This window comes from Aphelocoma coerulescens, chromosome 2 (assembly GCF_041296385.1).
Source record: "Aphelocoma coerulescens isolate FSJ_1873_10779 chromosome 2, UR_Acoe_1.0, whole genome shotgun sequence".
Lineage (NCBI taxonomy): Eukaryota > Metazoa > Chordata > Aves > Passeriformes > Corvidae > Aphelocoma > Aphelocoma coerulescens.
Genome location: NC_091015.1, coordinates 118,784,429 through 118,809,136, shown reverse-complemented (window position 1 = coordinate 118,809,136; position 24,708 = coordinate 118,784,429). Strand labels below are relative to the sequence as shown.

General features: G+C 40.7%; 1 protein-coding gene across 5 annotated transcripts in view; it reads right to left on the bottom strand.

Moving 5' to 3' along the window:
* The window catches only part of GREB1L (GREB1 like retinoic acid receptor coactivator), a 132,558-nt gene extending 108,320 nt beyond the window's left edge, over positions 1-24,238 (bottom strand). For 2 of the 5 annotated variants that reach the window (XM_069004582.1, XM_069004588.1), the window contains exon 1: positions 24,113-24,238. The gene's annotated coding sequence lies outside the window, so the exon portion shown is untranslated. Of the gene's footprint in view, positions 1-16,555; positions 16,676-19,610; positions 19,630-24,112 lie in introns of those variants that run through there. The other 3 variants (XM_069004581.1, XM_069004583.1, XM_069004585.1) reach the window with 3 other exon arrangements.
* Positions 24,239-24,708: the final 470 nt, after the last annotated feature.

The following is a 24,708-nucleotide window of genomic DNA, read 5'->3' as shown; positions in this document are numbered from 1 at the left end:
CCTCCAGAAGACACGAACAGCTCTCACCTTCTGCCCCACAGTATTTTATGGACCTCAGCTGTCTAGCTTGCAGGGCTGAAGTCTAGTCAACGTAGTTGTTCCTGACATAACAGTAGTTGTTCTACATTTGGATCAACCTTATTTCTTTCTCTGTATTTTTTTCCAATCTCAGTGTGTGTTATCACAGAAGCAAGAGGAAGGAGACAAATTCCATGTGACCTTGAAGATGTAGGTATACTGAAGATGCATGTGACGGCAGAATATTTTTTTTTTTGCTTTGGTTTCCTTTTTTTCCCACTAATGCCTCAACATTTGCTTTTCTTTGTCTTCCCCCCCCCCACCATTACAGACCATTAAGCTAGCACGTTAATAGCACCCTCCATTACAACCTCGAGATGCTGTTTCTGAGCAATAGCCCATTCAGAGCATCTATACAAAACTGACACACATTCATGCACTTTCTAAGGTATATATACTGAGGTATTTCCGAAAGAGAACATTGTATATTCCCTGAACTGCTATTCCAGTACATCACCAGGATGGAAAAATAGGACAACTGGAATTCAGCTCTATCCTTCACACACATTACAGTATGTGATTGATTCTGTTACAGTGCTTTGCAGTGAGAAGGAAGATACTGCATGTGAAAGAGAGATAATAAACCATAGGTCACCTTAAGTAGACCAGGAATTCTGCATATGGCAGCTGAACAGCCCAAGAACACTAACAAATCTCTATGTCAGCTCCTGAAATGTCATACAAACCTGTGTTGTGTTCAACTATAACAAGAAAGTGTGTACTAGGTAATAGGTTTCATTACAGAAATTTCAGTACAAAAGAGGATTAAATCATCACTGTGTGTAAACCAGAAGATAAGGTGGATTTCTCCTCTCTCTTCTCCTGAAGGCTGGCAAAGATCAGTGAAATTAAACACTGCTCAAGGCAATTGTTAAAAGCAGTTTGGCCATTAAAGTCATGTCATCCGGTGACCCAACTGACCTACATTAAACCCAGGCTAAAGGGCAATGTCATCTTTTTTTTCCTACAGATAGCATGACTTTGCATCTTCAGCACAGATGGAAGACAACCCCTTGGCCTTCTGGTTTCCACTGGTTTCCTTGCTGCAAACCTAAGTTAGTTGCAACCAATCTTTTGTACTTTTTTGGCCTTACAAGTACTTCAGTTTTGTGAAACAAAGCTGAAAAACAGCAAATCTACTCCCTTAAGGTTATTCAACCAATACCTATCTAAACAGAGGCTGTAGCACTCCATACACTTAATGAAGAAAAATATTAATAGGCTAATGCAAATATCACAAAAATTTTCTATTTAATTATCACTGCATAAATTCAGTTTAGATAGTCTGAATAAATGAGACATGATAATAATTTTTCTATTTTAACACTAAGTGTCAGATGAAGAGGTTACTCAATGAATAATTTACTTTAGCCCTAGCACATGACCTACAGTTTTTCCACCCAGATTTGAGAGATGCCATGTCAAAAATGGGACATTCTTTAAGAATTTTTGGGTGGAAATTCCACAAAGTCAGTTTACAGGGAAAAAAAAAGACGATGAGAAAAGAATAGTTTGTACTGTTTTTTATCAATGTGTCTTTTATGCGGTTATTGAGGAGAACCCCCCCACCGACTCAGTTACTGTTTCTTATAGCAAATGGCGTTCAGCACAGGCTGCTCTAAGAAGATACAAAGTAGTTAAATCTTGCAGCCTTAAAAGGGTTCTTGAATGATTTGTGTTCTGCTCTCCCAGAGAAAACCACTTAATCAAAAACCGAAGAATATTCTTCCATTTCGTTCCATCTCTGTTCAGTGTGGGCTGTAAGATACAACACTAATTTACATTGCAAGAAATTTTCTTGTTTGCCAACAAAAGACACTTTGAAGAGCTGCCACTGTGACAGAAATTAAATTTATAGCTTGATCCTGCAATGTCTGTGCCTCATCAGCCATCTTGGTCAATGGAAATAAACTGATAGGCTGCCTAATGGCTCAGGAGAACAGAATTTGCATCTTCTGCAGATTATACAAATTTATAACTCATTTATGCTTCATACTATGCTATGAATCTAGAAATTATATGCCTGCTAAAGAATTAAGTTGTTTTTATCCACAAACAATAAAAGTTATTCCCTTGTTTGAGCCAGGAGCACACTAAACATTCCAGCAACTAATTCATCTTGTTGGTTTTACCCACACTTTCAGTCTTCAAAATCTTTTAAGACAACTGCAGAAATGCATGCCATATGTAAGAAAGCAAACAGCTAAGTCAACTCAAGAGTTTAATTCCAACTTGCTTTCAACAGCCAAACCATACAGAAAAAGAAACCCCCCTGTTTTCTCTAGTGCTCAACCACAGTTGTATCTTACTGAGGTAAATATGCTCTACCTCACCGGAGGGTAGTAACTTACTGTTGAAAGATCTAGAGTTAAGTAAGAAGTAAATCCTTCTGGCTGCTATTTAAAAATAAGGGCATTCAAACATCTTCCATTAAAACAAAACACAAACAAACAAAACCAAAAAAACAAACAACAACAAATGCAATGCTTTTTAAAAGGAAAATTAAATCAAGGTTGCCAAATTCTGATCTCAAATTCACTGTCAAGGCTGGCACTCTTACTTATGAAGCACGCAGGAGTACAATCTCCTAGAATCTAATCAGTGACCAGCACATTGAAGGGAAGAACACATAGCCAACGAGTCATGAAAGTTTAAGTTTCATATAATTTTATTAACATCTTTCAGTTTGTCTGAAACAATTATTTTGAAGAGAAAGGTTTCTGTTGGATGACTCCGTTATTATCATGAAAGAGAAGGTTTGGACAGGAATTAAAAACAGAATCTAAAAAGTTGACCAAAAAGGGGTAAAAAATAGTGCTTGAAAAACCAAAAGAGGTTTTTTGATCACTAAAGTGGATTGAAAAATATGTTTTTGTGGAAGACTTGCTCCTGTCTTTTGGATGGAGGACAAAAAGAAAGAAAGAGCAAGGTTGATTCTCATTTGCAAAGTGGAAGGATCCCTTGAGGCCAATAGAAATGCTTTTAAATGATGTTTGGTTATACTTGGAATGCCAAAGCATACACAAAGTACCCTGATATCCTCCCTGCTCGCTGAAGGGGAGGTCCCCTCCAGACTCCTCTGAAAGACTCCGTACACCAGAGATGGGTGGACATTCATCCCTGCTCCAGAAGGGAAGGAAGATACTTATTATAGCATGGAAAAATTCTGCCAGAGGGGTGCTACAGCCTCCTGCCACATTAGTTTTCAATGGTTATTCCAAGTCTGTGAAACACAGGTATGGCTTTTCTATTTTATTTATTTTTAAAAACCAAGTTCTTGTGGACCCTTCTGCATTCAAGTCTGTCCTTAAAAATCGTACACTTCAGAGACTTTTTTCTTCCAACTAAGGAATTTACAAGCCCTCCTAGTAAGCTTACAACTCACACATGTTGAATACTAGTAGCTTTGGATGTCAAAAGCATCAAAAAGCATTAATAATAAATTCATTTATAGTTCTACACCTTCCAGGAAACTTAAAGAAGTGCTGAAAGTATGACAACAGGTTTAAACAAGTTTAAACAAACTCATAAAAACAAAATAAAAATTTAATAAACAACTGTAATTCTATGGTGAACAGCATAATTTTTTTTTGAGTTGCATACCTACTCCTCTTATGCATTACACATATTTTTAGGTGAGATGGAAGGAAGATGACCTTTCTTTCAGTAATTTTATAGACGTATACTTATTTTCATACATACATATACATTCACTCATTCAGCTTTTTGTATATACCAGAAAGATTTAAACCTTGTTATACATAAATAGCTTATAATAAAGCTAAAGGTTGACAGACATTTTGATGTCAAATCACACCTTTGTCCAGGGCAATGTAACAACCTCAAGTGCAAAACTATTAAGGAAATGACCTAATCAAATTAAAGGCTTCCCTACAAACACTTTAAAATGATAACTTGCGAGAGCTGCGTGCCAAGCACCTTCTGTCCTTGGTTGCAGGGACTAATTCAGTCTGCATTTGGCTTCACCCCTCTGGCGTCAGCCACCCATCTGTCACCTCCCTTTTTCTGGGGTAATCTGCTCTGTACTTATCTGAACACTAGACTTCTAAGTCTTGTCTACCTCAAGAAAGTTACCTCTTGCTGATATTGGGGGTAGAGATGGTTGAAACCAAACATGTGCCTGGCTGAGCACAAACCACCACCAGCTGCATCTACGAAACTGTAATAAAATGGTGCTCAACAGCCCCCAACAGTTTATTTATTGCAAATAAACAGCAATAAAGTTGTTTCATATAACCGACCTTTATTTAAAAAGAGGTCTAAGGGCATACTCTGAGTCTTATCTAGATGAAGACAGCATGGACACTGGTGGTGATTCACTTCAGCAGCCTGGGGATCTCACCCACTGCATGGGTTTGTCCAATAAAGGTCTCTTGAGCATATAGCAAAAGATTCTTTTCAAGGACACACAGGGAGAACAGTATCTGTATTTTCCCAGTCTAGCAGGATTCTTCTCAACTAGACACATCTTATTTCTGTCAGGCAAAGTGGAATTATTATATACCATACCTCAGCTGCATAGCACAAATTATCATGATGTAAAGACTTCAATACTTTCAAGAGTTAGCAGTGACACCAATTTAAAAAAAAAAAAAAAATAGTTGTCCTAGCATGGATGCTAAAGGTTTTTGCTGCAGCAATGCACTAATTTTCAAGAAGTCAGCATGTACTAAATCAATTTAAATATCATATTCTTGGAGATACAGTTACAAGCCTGACCATCTCATCTATAATCCATTTTTCCAGTGAAGATGTGAACAAGCATATTTCTGCTTGATCTAAATGGACACAGAGGAGAATCAGTAAAGTGTGTTCAAGCACCAGAGTTCTGCATATAGTTAAACTTTGTTAGAAAAAAGTAATTTTTTTCTCCTATCTGCTTCATTTTTCAGGTATGATTTCACAGATGCAGTAGGTAACACAGCTTACAAGATTTGGGTCACTGTCTCAGATGTACTATAAGCAGAGAGGCAATACCCTGATGCAAACACGAACTTCAGCTTCTTCACAATTCTGTTGCCAAAAAAAGCACTAAGTCACATGTGGTACTCCTCACATCTGTATTTAGACTTCTGTAATTAACATGCCTTAACAAAAAGCATCTTCCTTGGCCTAAAATCCCTACACTAAACTAGCGTGACATCTTGTACATAGCTTCTGAAATGTAGCACTGAAAATTTAAACAAGGGAAGGTAATTGATTCATTACATCTATTTCTACTATATTTCTTTTTGTATTTTTTTGGTCACCATTTCAAAAGGCATTGTTTAAATTGCCCTAATCTGCAAACAGCAACAATAAGTGTAGCAAATACTTGACAATGAAGATGTAAAGCCTCTAAAAACCTGTTACCTTAGTAACCATGGGAATGCAGGAGAATAAGAATACACGCAGTGTCAGGACATCATTTTGGATTCCACAGGGTTTGGGCTGAAATACAGTCAGCTTTCATTAGCTTTTTGTTTTTCCCAGTAGGTCCTTGGACTTTGAAACAAAACCTGAATGACAGCTACGAGCAATTCCAGCCTCACTCCTCATCAGCCACACCAAACAAAACAGCTCTTCACTGTGAACCCCCCTCCTTTACACCCAACAAGCCTCGAAACAAACATTATTTATGTTGCTGACCCCTCTGGATATCATTAATAAATTGCATTCCAAAAAGAAGAGTGAAATGAAGACCCATTTTCATGGTATTTAGATAATTCACTTTAAACAAATGTACTGCAAGAAAAATAAAAAGTCTGCATATCCGCCCAGGATGTTTCTGCAACCCCACAGTTTATTAAAGGCTTTAGAGAGTATGTTAATTCAACACCAGCACTAAGAAGAACTTAGCTGCTCATTTAAGTAACACTGTATTTCCATTTTACTCATGAAGGGGAAAAAGAAAATTAAGAAGATAAAGAATTGAGATTCAATGTCTGTTGGGAAGCTTGTGGTCAAGACTGAACAGAACAAAGATTTCCCAACTGCTGGTTTTAGCTGGCTTAATTTTAGGTCCATTCCCTTACTCTTTGCTGCTGTCTAGTCACTTAGGAAAACAATCTGAAAAAATCTCCAGGCAAAATCATTGGAAAAATGAGCAAGAAATTCAGCCTTATGAGAACAAGGGTGGGGAAGGAACGTAACATATCTTTGCTAAATGAAGGGAAAAAAGAAAAAAAGTAGAAATATTGGTCTACTTGGTCATCATGTGGTGACAAAAATCTTTGCATCAGAAAGCCTGGAAAGTAATAGTAGTTCAGAGACACTGGCCTTGCCTTGCCTTGCATTGGTGCACTTCTCTTTCAACTGAAAAGGTATTTCTTTTCCATTCACAGAAACTGCCATTCCAGGATAACGTTGACACATGTAAGAGTTACATCCTCTGCTTATTTGCAGTCTTCTGCAGTCTTTTCTTCACATACATAAAGCAGTACCAGAAAGAAGTAACACTTGTTTAACATGCAATAGTCCAGATTCTCTGTTTTTACACTACATTACATGAAATGTCTGGATCATGTTAAATGTTACTAGTAAACACCAAAGTTACACTTTCAAAGCACTGCTCATAGAGCAAAACAGCAGTTTATCTCCAGGCAACTGCAACTTACAAGTTAAATCAAAAAGAATATGTAGATTTAATCAAATCAGTTATTACATATGGAAGAATACTTTCTGAAACACTCACATGTTTTGTAGATATATATAGAGGTGGCTATTCCCCACTCCTGAGTGGGAAAGAGGCTCATCTCTACAAAGGAAAGCACACTCATGACAACATTGAGCCAGCAGTTTACAAAAGAGCACATTTTATTCAGCAATATGCAGAAGGTAGGTTTTGAGACATTAGCTTAGGCCTCAGAACATTAGGCAAAGATTAGAGGAAGAGCACAGCCCAGTATCCCCAAGGCCCAGAGCTCTTTTAAAGGTGAGTGTTCACCTAAGCAATAACTTCTAACACCGAAGAGGGCTGTGGTAGACTAGGAAGTAATTGGCCATATAACTCCACTGAGGAACATGAGGTTCTTTCCAAAGTTAAGTTTCCATTTTGGAGTTTCAGAAGGCTATTTGCTGGAAACAAAAGGCTCCCTAAAAGTCTTTTCTTTGTTGCTTCCTCCCTAGAAAGCCTGTCAGTGATGCTGACAGCCATACCTTCCTAGAAGGGAAGCTTGGCACTGACACCTTTGATGCATGTGGTTTTAGAGTTGGGGACTTTGGCTGGGAAGGTAAGGGTAGCATCATTCTTATCCTTACAGCATAAAGTCATTGCTACAGTGCCCAAACTCCATCCTGCAAACCACAAATAAGCCTTTTTATCACAAGAGAGGAAGATTTCTCAAACTCGTATTAACGATGATACTGCTGTCAGTTCTGTAAATGGAGCCTGAGTCAGAACTGCAATAGGGACATTGTAACAATGACATACCTGAGGCACGTACATGAACTCACCCAGCATGGAAAAGCAGCTCATCATGACCCTGCCTCTGTGCTCCCCCTCCCAAAAGAAAACCCTGCCAAACACCCTGAGATTGAACAATGTTTCTTCAGACTCTGATTGACTGTATTCAGATGAGAAAAAAATGTACATAAATAATTCCATCCTTGCAAAAGCAATATGAGAAGGTAAATGCAAGCAGATGCCAGTCTTCTACCAACTTCCCCTTCTAGAATTACTGCCCTCCTGTCTGTAAGGCAAGCCATAGGTGCTGTCCCTTCTGAGTGGCAGCTCTGGAGGTGCTTTTATCCAGGAACAAAGGATGCATCAGATCTGTTCTAAGGGGAAAAGTGCAGTACAATCCAGGCATAGAAAGCACAAAGACAAGTGCAGGCCTGTATTCTAACTACTCTGTCATCTGCACAGGCCACAGACTCAGATGCTTGCCCCAGATGCCAGAAGAACTGGGAATGACTTTTTGTCAATTCCCTACAATTTGAGTCATATAGCTTAGTAATGCTCTTTTTTAAGGGTTCCAAGAAAACCTGGATCAGAACAACCACTCATCATCTTCTTTATGTCAGATGCAAAAAATTGTGTTCCAAGTATCTAGAACAGGGCTTTCAAGCCTGTTTCCCCCCCCCCAGAACTCATTCAGCAGGAAGAAACAAAATTTAATCAGTTCTTAAACAGTTCAGAACAGTTCCTTCACTGCCAAGTTTAAACTCCCACGTCAACATTGACCTAGTTGGCACTAGTTCTACAAATTATTTTTTGATCTCAGTGTAATTTCAAGACCAACTGGAAATACCCAAAAGGCATGTTGGTGGTAGCAATCACTTTCTACCAAAAAAACCTGCAAAAAGCAGCACATATGCATGTTCAAATAATTTTACACCTGTCCAGTGTAAAATCCAAAAGTAGGATTTCTCAACCTAAAAGAGTATGCATGTTTAAAAACACTTCACAGCACATTTGGCACTAGCAGTTTGGGGGAAAAAAAATCTACTCAGTACCAATCACTTCCACCCCATTGCGTTACACTGCACCCGCCAAGCTTGGCACATCACTCAGCAGTAAACTGGATCAAGGAATTCATCCATCTGAAAGTAACCTGGAAAACTATGTTGTTTTTCAAGTGGATCAGTTCCTCTGCCAGATCTCAGCATGCTCCAAACAAACAGCAGCAAAGCAGGGGGAAAGGCTGAGAGTGGGGTGAGGAAATGGGCAACCAACAAGGAGCAAGGGCTGATGGACCACAAACCACAGCCCTGTCACACAGGCTCATTCACATGGTTTGATATGAACCTCCCTTACCAAGCCAAATCACAGATGCAACTTCCTTTTAAAAGGAAGGAAACCTCACAAGTATCCCTGACCCAACACTCACTAAATCAATGTGCAGCAGGCACTTTGCCATTGGCCTCAAAAAGAGCTGAATCCACATGCATCCAGGACCATGCTGAAAGCTGCAGACAACAGATCTCCTACCTGTGGAAAGCAATCTGGAAAGCATGTGGGAAAAATAGAAGAGAAAGGGAAATTAACTTTTCTAACACCTTTGAGTCTGTGAAGTGACCTTTGGGAATTACCTCCAAATTTCATCTACTGAGTGACAAGTAGGCTAAACTCAAATAAGCAAAGACCTGTAAGATGCCAAGGCATTTGTATTGAAGGTCTTTCCTTCTCACCCTCCTCTGTAACACATCATCATGGAAATACTCCAGGAAAGTTTCAATGACTGAAGGAAGTAACAGTGGCTATCATTTTACTACTGCATTGGGGGACTTCACTCCATTTTTGCAGATACTACCTTTCTCTTTGTGTCACACATGCCTTAGTTCCCCTTCAGCAGATACCTGGGACTATGAAATGCTTCTCTGAATGCTGAAATTCAGGGCAGGGAAGAAAGTGGTATCGGAATGCTTTTAAATAATTGCAGCTAAAGAAGACACACATTGGCATATGCATGGGCCTGGTACCCTGCATGCATAAAACTAAAGGAAAAATATGGGCTTCTGCAATATAAATAAAACAGATAAATTTAAAATAACTTGAGTTCAAATCTATCCAGCATGCTACTACTCAGTAAACATCAGGAGGTACTCAAACAGAATGATTTTCTGACAATTAAGCAAGAACAATAGCAAATATTCCATTTGCAATTAAGAATCTGGGTTTTGTTTTCACAGAAACAGTGGGGATTTCTTCAGTAGTGACTTCAATTAACTTCTGCTCCCCACCACTGACAAAAGGCTTAATGGGCTCAAAACCATGGCTGCTTTTCCCCCAACAACTTCAGACTGAAAAAACAGCTTATTACATCTTCTCTAAAAATGTTTCAATTACATTTATTACACTTGCCTACTGTACTGCAGGCATTCCCAAAGAGCTAAAAACCAAAACAACACAGATAAATAAATCCCAGTAAAACCACAGTCAGTAGCCTCTGAAAAACAGAAATCCCTTAAACATTAAAAAAATACTAAAATTAATAGGTCTGTTTTGTGGTTGTCACAAGCCAACCTGCTGATTCAGGGCAATCTCACCAACAGTATTCTTATCTGTAAAGGGTAAGAATCAATTGTTTGACAGAAACAAAGGAGAGCTCAACAGGAAATCAACCAGCTTGGGACAGATGGTCACTGAATCAAGTTTCACCCCTCCCCTCTCCAAAAATAGGCTTAAGAGGCATTTTCTGTTACCAAGCAACAGCCCAAAGGAAGGCATAAATCTTTTCCTACGTGTTATTCCCCTCCTCCCCAACACACATACATTTCAATCTACTAGGGCAGTATGTTTGTGGGTTTGTTTATTTTCCACATAACAGGTAGGAGGGTTTATTCTGTGCAACGACAATACCTTTCTGCATGCCCAGTAGCCATGTTTCCTTTTTTTTAAGGCAAGATGGAGGTTAACTGTATCCATGCTATGAGAACTACCATGAAGATAGGTTTAAAGGCAGGATCCAATTTTAGTTAGTAACCCCTCCTTGCTCGGCCAAGGTGACCTGAGAAATTACTCCCTAAAGAAGGGAGTTCCTGATGACTATTTTATATAAAACCCTCATCCCACCATGATGAAAGGTCACCATCTTCTTTTTAAAACTTGTCATAAAACCCTGTACCTGCTTTAACCCATAAAAATCCATAAAACTTAATTCCCAAAGAAAGCACCATGGTATCTTTAATATAACACACAGACCAGGGGACTTTTAAACCCTTTGAATTTTAGGAGCATTAATCTGCTAGTAAATCAAACACCCTAAGTGAGAATTGGGGTATGGGATGAGTAGGAAAGGATAATCAACATTTACTGTTCTGGTGAGCCAGGGGAGGAAAGAAGGGCTGGAGCAGGGGGGTGGAATGGAGGGGAGAAAGAGACCCGAAGAGGCTGTTTGCAGAGATCAGGGAGGAGGGGGAGGGGAGCAGAGCCCGGGGGTGAAGGACAGCGCCTCTGAAATTCAGATTAGCATCCAGGGAACAAACCGGTTTGTTTGACCCCCCCCATCATACAAACCGGGAACAGACCAGCAGCCAGCAAAAAGAGATGGGAGTTAAATTTAGCCACACAAAGAGTAATCTGCAATAAATTAAAAAAAAAAAAAAGGTTTACTATTACAACCCTCACAAAATTAATTAAATGGGGAAGAAAAAGTCTCACTTCGGCAACAAACTGGGTAATCATCCTTTAAAAGCACAGAGCCTGGATTACCGCTGACACATACTTAGACTACTAAAACATATGGCCAATAAAAAAAAAGGGGGGGTGTGGGGGGAGGGGAAAGGTTGTGGCAGCATGTGGTCTGCAAGAGCTTTATTTTCTCCCTCCTCAACTCCTGCTTGCTTTAGCCAGCTGAAGACCTTCTGCGAGACACAGCCTATTTTCACTGGGTATTTCATGTATTCCTTTGACACCAGTGCAGATACTGGTTACCATCACTATGGTGGGTAAACAGAGCCCTGGCCATGGGCTGCTTCACTGGCCAAGGGCCTTGCACTTTCAAATCCATTTCACCACAAAGTCATCTTGGTGGAGGCGCTGCCCCGGCTCTCCGCCCATGACAAATAGTTTTCACAGGGAAACCAGAGAGTGTGATGTCTAGATTCAATTAATTAAAATTAAGTTAATTGTAATGAAACAGAACACAGAAAAGCCAAATAGCTGCTTGTATGTATGCCAAGAACACCACTTGTTCTTCGAGGTCTAAAGCTTTCTGACAGAAGCATGAAGCTTAGCAGCCCAAGGACCTGACCAGGAGACTTGAACTAAGGGCCCTCTAGGCTCAGCCACAGAAGACCTTAACAGCAAATCATTACTGTCACATAGTGCTTTAAAACTCCCAGGCCAACCACCACCCTTGGTTTAGAGAGAGGAAAACTGACGAATGTAGAAGCCATGTGCTCTCTCTCAGTGGCAGAATTTGGAAATACAACCGGATCTTCTGCAGACCCAAGTCCACATTGTAATATCACCCTGAGCATGCAGGCAAGTTGTTATTTATGTAAATTCATGGCCAACATCAACATTTTTACAGCTGCTTTTCCTGTCTTCTTCACAGCTTAGCAAGAGACCTGTAGATTAAATCCAAGTCTTTACCGAAATTAGTCTCTCCAATCAGGCAGGCAGTGATAGTCATCCCAGGGTTATTCAGGAACGGATATACTTATTTTTCTAACACATTCAGAATATGGCTAAATAAGACATGAAACTACAACTCATCTCTAATGCATGTTAGCAATTTCTCTATAAATATTAAATTAATTATAGACTGCAAGGGTTTTGTTTCTTTTGTACATCAGTGTAAATGGTGCAAAATATGCCATGGCAGCAAAAGCCCCATACTCTTTACCTGCTTATACACAGACCATCATCTGGGAGAAAAACATACATTGTAGCTTTGCATAAGCATTTACTATAGCTTTCAAAGAGGCATTTTCTCTTATATTCAAATATATGTCCTTTACACCACTCTGCCGTGGTAAGAGAGAGAGAATCACCTAAGAGGGGAAAGAAAGACTGTTTCCTTTTCCCCTCTTAAGTAAACCATCAGGCTTTTTCTTCAGTGACCAAAAAAATTTCCATATTCCTTGGCCAAGATGGTATCTCCAGACACACTGCATGTTTTTTGGTTGAAATGTAAAAGGACACAAGTTTACCTCAAATCTCTGTCAATATTCTATGATTCCATGAAATGAAGTCTGAAGAGACTGCATTCCAGTATGTCTTTCTTAGAAAAATCACAACAGATTTTCTTAAGAGTCTCTATTTCTCAAACTGCTAGTTTAGAACTCTAGGTCTTCTAATACAGTCTATTATAATAATTAGTTTAACTTGACTCTTTACTTTGAACTAAGACATTCAACAGCAGAATAAAGCTTGTATCTGTGAATGATCCAAACAAGTCCCCATCTTTTTTTGCTATAGAACATAATAGCAATAGGCAGTGTTCAAAACATAAGAACATTCCTCAGTCTTATTAAAATCACAATAGCGCTTCTCTTCATTAAAGGATGGGCAGAAGAATAGAATGGTAAGGAACAGCGATCATCAGTTAAAAGCTCTGTTAAGTAAAAATAAGTTTATCCATAGAAACAGAGAAGCAATTACAAAAGGGATAAATAACCTACAGGGATAGGTAAGTCAGTAAAGACTGCAAGTAGACAACTGCAAGCCTCATTTCCAAAACAAAGAAAATCAGAACATGAATATTATCGTTCATGTGGCTATATGGTGGCATTGCATTTAACTGTTTACTCCCCAGTTTGACATCAACCTATGTTAAAAAGGGGCTGCTTCTCTTAAAACAATTTTCTGTTTATATATTTAGTTTGGGGCTATTTTTCCTGGCACACATAATAACAGAACGGACACAAGATTCACCAGTGCATTCACCAGATTCTCTTATCTCTGTATGCTGGCTGAAAGGAACACAGTGTATGTAATTTATTCCAGATCAGAAAGGCAGTGTGACAGCACAGAGAATAGACCACATTTTCAACAAGCATTTCTTAACGAGAAATTTATCAGTCTCTCTCAGCATGTACTGCACTTTGGAACAGGGAGGACAGAATTGTTTTAATGAATTCATCCTGAGGCCAGCCTCCTTCCAGGCATATGGCCTCAAAATACACTTGCTTCTCTCTTTGGGGCAAAGGATTAGTTACGAAGCATAAAATGGTTCTGCTTTCTGGCTCTCGTTAACTTGCCAGTCAATTTCTTCCTGAGATGGAATTTCTCAAAGAAAATTCAATCTGCAGTTGCAAATTTCTAGTTCTTTCCCTCCTTGCTATGTTTTTTACAAAACTTTCACCTCCCACAGTTTATTCAGCTAATCATTTGGAGCAGGAAAAGGTATGTTATCATCCAGCCTCTGTTCCTCTTTTCATAATTGCAACAAAAAAAGCACAACCCTCTTCTTTCCACACTTGGCTGGTTTTCCTCTACATATGGAGCATGTTCAGCTAGAATATGGCAACTAGGGAGAAACTGCAACCCACATACTGAATCGTCACATAAGAATCAATATGTCCAGAAAAATAAAACATATAGACACACATACAACTCAGCGGAAAGATGCTGGAGGGCATGTCATTGAAAACTGCAGTTCCCAAATCCCACTAATTAACAAAATAAGAAGTGATTAACTGAAATAACAAGTATCTCCTTTTTACACATGCTTTATTTTAGTCCTGAAAAAAAAGGTTTAAAATTAATAGTACTGGGCTTATTTCAAGTTTCCTTAGAGTGAAACATTCAATTTTCAACATGAATTTTCAATTCAAACATGAATTTAGACAGACTGATTTTAGACACAACAAAAATGTCAATCCATCAGGTATCATTATTACCCTTTGATGCTCAATCTTCCATCCCAGACAGCCCAAACAAGCTCTTATGGAGTCAGTCAAGCCTTGCAGCCTTCCTATTAACACATGCCCAGCAATGCCTCAATTACCAGACAATTTCTGTTGCCATCCACCAACGTGACAAGACCAGCAGAGAGCTACCACTAGCAGAACTCACGGAGTCTCTCTGTCGATGTGTGTGACTGGATGTGCAACCAGTGCACATTTCTGATGATATACAGAAAGCATATCTAGCACATAGCAGAAAAAGAAAGTGGAAAGCAGGTCACCAAAACAGTTCAGGCTGCCAGTAGCCTGTTCCTTGAGTATCTTTGCAAAGCCCTTGGGCCAGATGAATTGTTTCAGGAAGCTCTATCTTACCAATAGGTAATACTGCCAAGTTTTATGGGTTTTGTATTACCCCACTTTGCAACCAACAACAGAATCATTCCGGTTGGAAGGGATGTCTGAAAGTCAAACAGTCCAAACTCACACTCTTGGCAGGGCCATGTTGGAAATCCCATTGAAACGACACATACTATGATGTATTTTGCTTCATGGCTGATCTGCATCGATAGTTTTGACTTATTATCCTGTCAAATTTAAGTGTGAGGTTCTCAGTGATTCTCAGCTAGAGTACAATGATTCAAGAACTGAAGGTCCATTTCTTAAAAATAAAAAGCCCAAGGCACGAAACAGCTTTTTTCAAAGGAAATTAAATGTTTTATTGATGCCAAGACTTCATCTGTTTCCCAACATGCAGTTTTTGCAATTTGGACAAACTGCTAGTGACCTACAAAGCAAAGATCCAGTCGTATCAAGGTTATACACTGAGGTTCATGCTGTACTTGTTTATATAGTGAATCAGAATAGAGAACACAGGCTTGAAATATCAGTATCATCCAACATAAGAAGTATCAAAACTATGCAGCATCTGTTGCATTCCTCTCTCTTTTTCAGCCCTAAACCCCTGAACTGCATGTTATCGAGTTCAAAGTTGAGCCCATTTTCACAGGAAGAGTCTATTAAAAAGCATCTGGAAGAACACTGTCTTTTACTGAAACTAAGTCCCAGATCCAATACTCATTTATTACACTGCTGGGACAGCATCCTTTAAACACGATAATCAAAAGCAAACGTGGTTTTTTTGCTTTCAAACAGACATCAAAGCAACAATGTTAGGATGAATTTTCAACTGTTCTGAATCTACAGGTTATATAGATTTGCCTTTTCCAGAAGGAGGGACTCTGGCAACACACACGCAACTTCACAAGTTCAACTCGGCAGTTAATCTGTCTGGCTTTAGCACACAATCAGAAATGGATTTGCTACAGTGACAGCAAATGGAGCTGAAAGCTACACTGCACTGTGTAGGGGAGTGCTTAACTCCTATTGCAAGCACAGCCTCCCTCTTTCTACACCAAATCCACATGACAACTGGAATCACCCCAAAGCCAAGCTTGACAGAAAGCCAGTCAGCTGTGCTGCAGATGAAAATTGAGCATCTATCTACACAGACACCAGACACAAGACTTCTCTTAATAAAACAGCCAAGCTGGACAGTCAACAAGCAACACTGTTCATTATGATAGCTGAGAGAAGCCAGGAGAATCCTTTTTTTTTCCCCCCTTCATTCTCAGGCTTTTCTGCCACAAGGTCACATCTGCTGTTTAAAATTAAATTGGGTTTTTTCTGTGGTGGTGGCCTTTGTTTAAGAGCTTCCAAGGCATACTGTTTTGAATAACATTACTAGTGGCACATCTACTACCCACTAAAAACTTCTGGTCTATAAAGGCAAACTGCGAACACAAAAAGCAGTATAAATCATCTCAGCCAATCAATCATTAAAGAAAAAGAATCCATTAAAGACCCACTAATGTAGTGGACCAGTATGATATTAAGACCTCAGCATTTCTAATTCATGTCCCTTTCTAATTCATATATGTATATGCACAAACATACACACCATCCTCTCTGAGTATTCTGGAGGGGGGAACTGCCTATGCCTATGTCATACAGCACCCAAAACACTTTCAGACGTAGTAAGAAAGAAGAGTATTACTAAGTTAATGGAGCAAAAAAAACCAAAAAAAAAGTATATTTAGATGCCTTGTCATTTCATAGCTCTTGACACAAAAGTTTGTGACAGCTAATGTTTTAATCTTTGTGCCCTTGAAATCCAGCTCACCTTCCACATCTGCTATAATCATGATTGTTATTTCACCTTCTTCCTTCAAGTCCATAGTCTGGCAAGCAAGTTGTCTTCATCCTGCTCAAATGGCTTGGAAATTGAGTGCTGACTCTCCTACTGAAAAAAAAAAAAAAAATGGCAGGCACTAACTGTCAAAAATTGCCAAAACTGCTGCAAAGGGGACTGTGAGGATATGCGTATTTTTCACTCGGAACTTCTGCTTTAAATATCCCATAGGTAGTTCTGTGTGCCTCTATTGGAGGCATTAAAGTGTTCTTGGATGGCTTTGCCTTTCCCACCCTTCCCCTTTAGGTTTTCTTCAAAATTGCTCCTCTGTGGGGTGGTACTAATCACTTGGCTAATCCATCTAATTTCTTCACAACCAGAAATTTCCCTCTAAGAGGTTAAGATTCAGAAGAGTAACAACAGTATCTTAACATCTCATCTATACAAATTAATTTTTGAAAGCATTTTTTACAATAGGAAACCACCACATTCTTAAATGTCACATACAACATGACTGGCAGGAAGATGTTTCCCTCTTCTTGATTCAGTGCATTTTAGTTGTAAAAATCAAGACCTATTTCCCAGTCTTCCCAAAGGAATCACCTAATTGCACTAAGAATTTGATTCTGTATAAGTGGTTTAAAAAAATTACAAGATTACATTTCCTTTATGAAACAGCTGTTCTCAAAGTGGACTGAAAGTGTAAAAGAACAGGAGAATAAAGCCACTTAATGCTCCAAAGCAAAACAGAGTTTGGGAGACTTCCTGAGAAGCCACAGGGAGATGGTCAGTGAGGCAGGAACAAAAGCAGTAAAAGTAGATGGCTTGTTCTCCTGAATGGCAAAACTGAGATGCAATTGTACACTGAAACACATTATCACCAAGGAGATAGTAAGTAGAGAACTAATAGCAGTGAAGTACTGTACCAGCAGTAAAAGGACACAGGGCTCAGGACAGGGAACAGAGCACTTGGCTCTCTGCAAATCTCAAGTCAACCCATCAAGACAAAGGTTTGTCACATATGCTCTTCACCCTGAGACATCAGTAGCAAGGGTAGGCAACAGTAATATCTATAGAACTTTGCTGTGAACATCCCAATTTCACCAGGGATTCCAGTGTAAAGAGGATTCCTCACAGCATCAGAAGCAGCTGAGTTCAGCTATTTGCATCTGCTGTTCCTTACCACTACACCATCTCTTTGAAGTGGGTGTGATGGAGAAAGAGCTCGGATCTCACTAAGCCCAGAATGCTGTGCCACACTTCACTTTTTTAATAAGTGATCGTTTCCTCTTTACTAGGAAGACTGTTGAGGAGCAGGCACACAGCAATTTCCAAACACTCTCCTAATTACTCAATTACTCTGAAGTGATAACACAACAAGGGATCATACAGCTCAGAGTATATACATTCTCCCTGAGCATTGGCATTACAATTGCATATTAACCACCTCTATCTTTTAAAAGACAGCTGGAAATAAAGCAAGGGGAATGGCATAAGGGAATTTTACCTAATTAAAAGCATAATTTAACTATCAAACTCCCAGAAAATTTGTCCCTAGGTTTCCTTATGCTTACAGACCTAAGAGTCTATAAGAAAGCAAGTTTTGAAGTTGGAGGTAGCATTATAAAACAAAGGGGGTGGGGAGGGACAAATCCTAATATCTCTCAAATATGCAGAATGCTAAAGGTAAAATGTTTCATATGCACATTTATACTTCTTCATGAAGCCACATTTAAATTTAGTATGGCTCTGGAGAAAAACAGCAGCATAAACAGAGCCATTCAAAAAAGGCTACTGATTTCTCTGAAATTTTGGTGCTGTACACTCCATTCAACAGAGAATCAGTGCTGCAGAGGGAGGTGCAAAAGGACAGCAATACCAGGCAAATGTTCAGCAGCTTAAAATAGTCAGCCATCTAACTAAACTTCACACTGTAGGTTCTAGGGAAATATTACCACTTTTGGTAAGACACACAGATGAATCTTCATTTAAAAAGGAAGACTATTGATAGAGTGTATTTCAGACCACAGTTACATTCAGTAACTAACTTCTTCAGCCTCAAAGTGCTCTGATCAGGGGTCTTGAAAAGAGCTAATTACAGACAGTGATGGAGATAGGAGACAGAGAACAAGAGGATCTCTGCACAGCATTTCATAAAATTAGTCACTCCAGGCTTGGTCATGGAACCAGTACAACAGATGTCTGGTAATCTCTTAAGTAACAGTATCTTAGGTCTGCCCACACTGTTTTCTGTTCACAGCTCCAGCAGTATGAAAAACTACCTCAAAATAACCTCTCCAAAACCTTCCATGAGAAATACGAATCAAAGGTTTTTATTATATCTTGTCATACTGAGTACTCCCTACCTTCTTACTCTTCTGGTGATTTTATGCCAGACATATAGTTCTTCCTATCTTTTATATTTTATGAACATTTTATTAGTTAGTGTAGTGTAATTGCTAAAAAAAAAAATAAATTAAAATTAACCAAAGCAGATGACATTATATGATGCAAGATTTTCAGGTCAAGTATATGGAGGTTTCTTATTAAAGATCTGAGGTGCCATGGAACTTAAAATGCTAACTCAATGAGAATTACATTAAGCACACTGCAATGAAAGTAGTAATTTACACAATTCTCTATGGCCTCTCATGTCCCAAAAGAATTTCACAGAAGTTGTGACATTATTGTGTGACAGAATAAGACAGCAGAAAACAGCTCACCAGGCTTCAGGAGTCATCCAAACCAAACCTAATTACATTTTAGAATCACAGAATCATAGAATGACTTAGATCAAAAAAGACCTATAAGATGATTGAGTCCAACCATTAACCCAGCACGGCCAAGTTCACCCCTAAATCATGTCTGTAAGTGTCATGTCTACACTCCTTTTAAATACCTCCACGGCTAGTGATTCAACAGCTTCCCTGGGCAGCCTGTTACAAGGCTTGACAAATCTTTCCATGCAGAAATTTTTCCCAAAATCCAATCTAAACCTCCCCTGGTGGAAGTTAAGGCCATTTCCTCTTGTCCTATCACTTGTTACCTGGCAGAAGAGATCAACCCCCATCTAGCAAGGTGGTCTCGTCTGAGCCTCCTTTTCTCCAGGCTAAGCAATCCCGCCTCCCTCAGCCGCTTCTCATAGGGCTTGTGTTTTAGACCCTTCACCAGCTCTGCTGCACTTCTCTGGACACACTCCAGCACCTCAATGTCCTTTGTGCAGTGAGGGGCCCAAAACTGAACACAGGATTAAAGGTGCAGCCTCATCCAGTGCTGAGTACAGAGGGACAAGCGCTGCTCTGGTCCTGCTGGCCACACTCTATGATACAAGCCAGGGTGCCACTGGCCTTCTTGGCACACAGTGGCTCATGTTTAGCTGGCTGTCAACCAATACCCCTGGGTCCTTTTCCACCCGGTAGATTTCCAGCCACTCTTCCCAAGGCTGTAGTGTTGCATAGGGTTATGGTGACCCAAGAGCAGTACTTGGCACTTTGCCTCACTAAACCTCATACAGTTGGCCTTGGCCCATCGATCCAGCCTGTAATTTCTGTAAGAACTCCGTACTTCTGTTTAATACTTCCAAGCCAACAACAACAGTGCACAAAATTCGGCTGTCCTCATTGTGAATAAACACTGGTCCGAATTTCTGTCATCTGCAAGTTCCTCCAACAGATATCCTGTGTTCTTTTACTTATGGAATATAAAAACATTAATGACTATTTAATTATTAAGAGCCTAATGTTACTGGATAGTTCACCAATACACACACCTTCAAATAATGGCTCCTTGGTTTTGGGTCTTCCTCACTACCTACCTACAAATTTAAATCCATTAGCAGGGGCTATATTAGCTTGCTCAGAGTTGCAGAATTGCTTTTGCAATGACTCACTGAAACTTTATTCACTAGTTCTCTCCTTATTATACAAAGGTATCTTCAGAGTTCTTGGAAACAAGATGTGTTTGGGGTATACAAGAAATAAAATTGGTCCATTAACATATCTCCACACAGAACACAGCATGAAACAAAATGATCAGGTCTGGAATTTTTAGAAAATAAAACCTGAAACTACATTAGACAAAAGCATTTTGAACACATATTCTTACAAGCAATACTTTTCTCAACATATTAAGGAAAGCAATGACAAGACAGGATTTGAGGAAAGTCAACAATTCTTAAAAAAATAACAACACAGTAATTGTAAAAGTTTAGCGTTGTTTTATGACTGCTGCTGTAATCTGTTTCAGTATATTAGAGATATCTTAACTGTTTACTTTATCTAATGAACTCTAGTTCACGGGACTAATTCTGTAAAAGACATGATTGTCAGAATGTCAAGGCTTATTACTCCTTCATCTGTTGGGTTTCCCAACAGTCCTCCTCCTCACAATTGTGTTTTAGAAACAAAAGAAAATGCATCTTTTGCATTACATGCAAGAAATTATTATGCAAGAATAAGCAAAGCACATACATCTCAAAGAGGCTATAAAGCCAAAAATCTGAAATGTTTTTTTATGTTATTGATTTCATAATCCTTTTTTGGCAAGAGTCAAGATTTGATGCCTTAATATCATGTCCAAGCTCCATGTTTTGTTAATTATGTCCTACCTAGCTAAATGCCCCCCATAGTTTCAATTAGACATGGTATTCTTCCTCACTTCCCGTCTTGATTATTGTGCACTGTTGCTAAGCGCTAGTTAACAGTTGCCACATTCACCTAAAGTCGGCTGCATTTCAGTGGTCATTCAAAGAATTAAATACAAAACATATGGTACAGAACTGTACAAAGCAAAAAAAGCACTTTTAAAAACCACATGCTTAATATAAGGTAATACAAAACTGGAAGTAAAATCCTTACAGTCCTATGTCCACTCCAAATTTCCTAGAAACATTGAAAATAAGAGAGAAATGCATTCAATCTTTTTTTTTTTTAGCTTTCACTAAAGGGTTTACTAGAGTATATTATTGACATTATACTGAGTCTAGTTTTACACTGAATAAACAGCCCAGCATTCATAGTGTGACAGCCTTCAAGGTACAGACATTTTTGCCTTAAAAAAGTAGTTTCTCTACATTAGAGAGTTGCTACATTAGTAGCAACTAATTAGAGTCTCCTAAATTAGACTCCAGGTTTTCTTTACCTTGTATCTGCAAAATACTTTGGACATGACTTGTTGAACTGCCAAATATCAATGCCAGTAGCTATGTGTTTCAGAAGACCTTGAACCAAATGTGCTTTTTTTGCATTCTAGACAAACTTTTCACACAGACAGATCACCCCTCCTTTTATCTGTGATGTCCTCATGAGATCTTAAGAAACTTCATGTATTTTAATTATGCCAGTAAAAGCACAGTAATCAGCTTGCCTATTACTGCTTATTTCCTTTAGTATTACACCCTGGACTTAAAAACTGCCTTACCAAAAAATCCTCACTATTTATGATTGCTACATTATCTACAGCCAAACCCAACCAATAAAAATTCCTGGTATGTACAATTTGTTTTTTATAGCTTTTTTTTTTTTCCTGTTAAACACCTTAGAGAAAAAATTGTGCACAAACACTACTAACAGTAAGCAAAAACATACACTGTATTTGTTATCTGTATTTACAGATGTTGAATTAAACCTTCAGGTCTCAGAACCCAATCATTTAAACAGGTAGGAACATATTGAGCATTATTCACTGACTTTCTGGAGTATTTTGTTAGGAATACTGGAGAATACACGAGAAAGTATGCATATGTTCAAAATCCACCAATGTTAAAAATTACAAATAACTAAGTATTTCTCAACAGCTCTGAGAATACTCACATAATCCTTATTCCTTTGCAAAGACATATTTAACAAGGTAATCCTCCAGCTTCATAAGTGCTTTTATTGTACTCACAAGAAAATTCTACAGGATAATGTTTAAAATTTGTAAAGATTGTTTTAATCCACTAGTACATATGTAGTAAGTTTTTCAATCAACATAAGACCCATCCTTGTTTCTCTTTAGAGGGCACATCCCTTAACAAAAACCAAATGTATGTGTGCATTACAGTATTTAAAAGTGCTGCAAGCTTTAGCTGTCTCAGAAACCACACGTGTAAATATACCTGCAACTGAAATATGCACCTATTTGCTTCACCTCTCAAACAACAGTACTAAATTAAATAAAATAAAGCTTCAGTATTCCTAGTCAGGAAATAAAACACAGCACTTTCTTCTCAGCATCCTTTTTATTTCCATCTTTTAAAAAGCTCTTTGTAACAAGGTATCAATGAAGTATGAAGAATATTGAGGACCATTTCAATAATACTTAAAATATCATTCAGTGGAAAAGTCTGAAGAGGCACCAATTTAAAGAAAGGCAAATGGAATAACGCAAAAAAAGGTCCTATCTTCAGCATATTCAAAGCAAACACGCTGACAAGCAGCAGACATGGGAAATATTTTTCCACGGGGTAACTGAAAGAGGCTCCCGCACTTCAAACACATCTAACCATTGATAATTCCTAAATTTCAGAATATGTATAAATATTTGCAGGCTTGGGGCCTGAACAAACATCAGCACTTGGCCACCCGCTGAGTTGGCCGAAATCCTATGGTGTACACAAAGTTTTCATCTTTCGGAGATTTCGGGGTGCGCTGGGAGGGAAGGGCCGGCCCCCGGCAGTACCTAAAGGCCCCTGTGTACATCTGTCAGCTGCCGCGGGGAGCCGCCGGCGGCTTCATGCCAGCCGCTTTTCCCCCGTTCTACCTTTACTTCCCAAGAGCAAAGCAGCCGTGTCGATCAGCTGCCCCCGCGGTGGAAGCATCACGGACGGACCGCCGGTGACACGGCCCGCGGGGCAGCGCGGCCGCCGCCGCGCGTTGGGGCCACCGCGTCTCCCGGGGACACAGCGACAGCCCCTCATCCCCGCGAAGGGGGCCCGGCGCCCTGTCCTCCCCTCCCTCCTCAAACCCGGCCTACACATGTCCAGAAGTGCCCCCACACACCCCCCCCGTCCCGCGGCCCACCCACGGCCGGCCCTCCCCGCCCCGGGAGAAGCCTCCTGCGGGCGTGGAGGGCGAGGCGGCCGAGCCCCCTCTGCCGGCGGCCGCCCGTCTGGCAGCGCGGGGCGGGGGCGCGCACTCGCCACTCGCCCGCTCCCCGGCAGAGCCACCTGCACCCCCCGCGTCCCGGGGCTTGGCTGCCCGCCGCCCGCCCGGCCACAGCGGCTGCTTTGCTTCCGTAGGCCCCCGGCCAAGGCTCTCCCACCCCCGCCTTGCCCCATCGGCTCGGGTTATTTCCCCCGCTCCGGTCCAAAAGGCCGGTAACAAAGGGCTGGAGCCCACCCGGGGGCGGGCGCCCGCAGCCCGCGGGTGACACGGGCGCTGCCCGCCGCGCCGCTGGCAGCCCGCTGGCAGCCCGCCGCTGCCGCCGCCCCCGGGGCTGCGCTCCGCGGGGTGACAACACCGAGCGCGACTCAGCCAGCGGAGACGCCGCCGCCGCCCGACCCGCTACCTTTGTGCCCTCCCAGAAACCGGCGAGAAGGCGAAGCAGAGCCCCGCGCTGCTCCCTTACCTTGCTGGGCAGAGAGAGAAAAAGTTGAAGCGTTCTCCTTCTACCCCTCCCTCACTTTCTTTTTTTTTTTTTTTTTAATTTAAATATTTGAAATTTTGGGGTTTTGGTTGGTTGTTTTTTTGGGTTTTTTTAACTTCCCCCTCCCTCCCTCCCTCCCTTCCTTCACGCCGAGCACTGCGCTCAGGCAGTCCCGCCCGGCGCCCCCGCTGCCACCGTCTCTCTCTCTCCCTCCCTCCCTCCGGGTCTGGGTCTCGGTCTCTCTCTCTCTCTCTCGGCGGGAGGAGGGGAGGGGAGGCGAGGGGAGGAGAAGGGGGCGGACCCGCAGGTGCCGCCCCTCCTGCTCTGTCAGCTAGAGGAGAGGGGTCGGGGGCCGCGGGCGTGCTGCGCTCAGGTGTGGGGGTGGTCGGCGGCGGCGGCCCTGGCCGTGGCTCACGGTGGCGGGGTTGGGAAGGGAGTGCCAGCGTCGTGTCAGGGACTGAGGTGATATGCTGGTATGGGCATGAGTTAGGGGAGGAGGCAGGTGGAGGGCACTGAGGCTCGGGACGGAGCGGCCGGGACTCGGTGAGGACGGAGCGACCTGGGGTGCTTCGTCTGTG